The sequence below is a fragment of the Entelurus aequoreus genome, linkage group LG18, assembly GCF_033978785.1.
Source record: "Entelurus aequoreus isolate RoL-2023_Sb linkage group LG18, RoL_Eaeq_v1.1, whole genome shotgun sequence".
In the NCBI taxonomy this organism is placed as follows: domain Eukaryota; kingdom Metazoa; phylum Chordata; class Actinopteri; order Syngnathiformes; family Syngnathidae; genus Entelurus; species Entelurus aequoreus.
The window spans coordinates 8,165,853-8,166,869 of record NC_084748.1 but is presented as its reverse complement, the minus strand read 5'-3'; positions in this window follow the sequence as shown (position 1 = coordinate 8,166,869).

The window sequence follows — 1,017 nt, the reverse complement described above, 5'->3', positions numbered from 1 at the left end:
ATGCGATGCCAATAAAATATTGAGCTCGTATTGTTGATACTGATTTTTTTTTAATTATTTGGAAAATTTTGTGAATTTTTCTAGTTGATTATGATTAGGAAAACATGATTTTATGATTTATGATCATGATTTGATTACTAATTACAACGATCTAAAGCAGGGGTTCTTAACCTTTTGGACTTCTGGGCCCGCTCAAATATTAACACTAAAATAATAATAATCTAATAATTATATCAAACCTGCTTACAGTTTGAAAGGAAAAACCTCTCAAACAAAAGGATCTAAGTAAAGTAAGTAATTAGATGAAAAGTCATTACCACGGAAGGGCGATACTGGGAATATTGGTATCGATGCGATGCCAATAAAATATCGAGCTCGTATTGTCGATACTGATTTTTTTTAATTATTTGAAAATTTTTGTGAATTTTTCTAGTTGATTATGATTATGAAAATATGATTTTATGATTTATGATCATGATTTGATTACGACAATCTGAAGCAGGGGTTCTTAACCTTTTGGACTTCTGGGCCCGCTCAAATATTAACACTACAATAATAATCTAATAATTATATCTAACCTGCTTACAGTTTAAAAGGAAAAACCTCACAAATAAAAGGATCTAAGTAAAGTAAGTAATTAGGTGAAAAGTCATTACCATGGAGGGTCGATACCGGGAATATTGGTATCGATGCGATGCCAATAAAATATCGAGCTCGTATTGTCGATACTGATTTTTTTTAATTTTTTGGAAAATTTTGTGAATTTTTCTAGTTGATTATGATTAGGAAAACATGATTTTATGATTTATGATCATGATTTGATTACTAATTACAACGATCTAAAGCAGGGGTTCTTAACCTTTTGGACTTCTGGGCCCGCTCAAATATTAACACTAAAATAATAATAATCTAATAATTATATCAAACCTGCTTACAGTTTGAAAGGAAAAACCTCTCAAACAAAAGGATCTAAGTAAAGTAAGTAATTAGATGAAAAGTCATTACCACGGAAGGGCG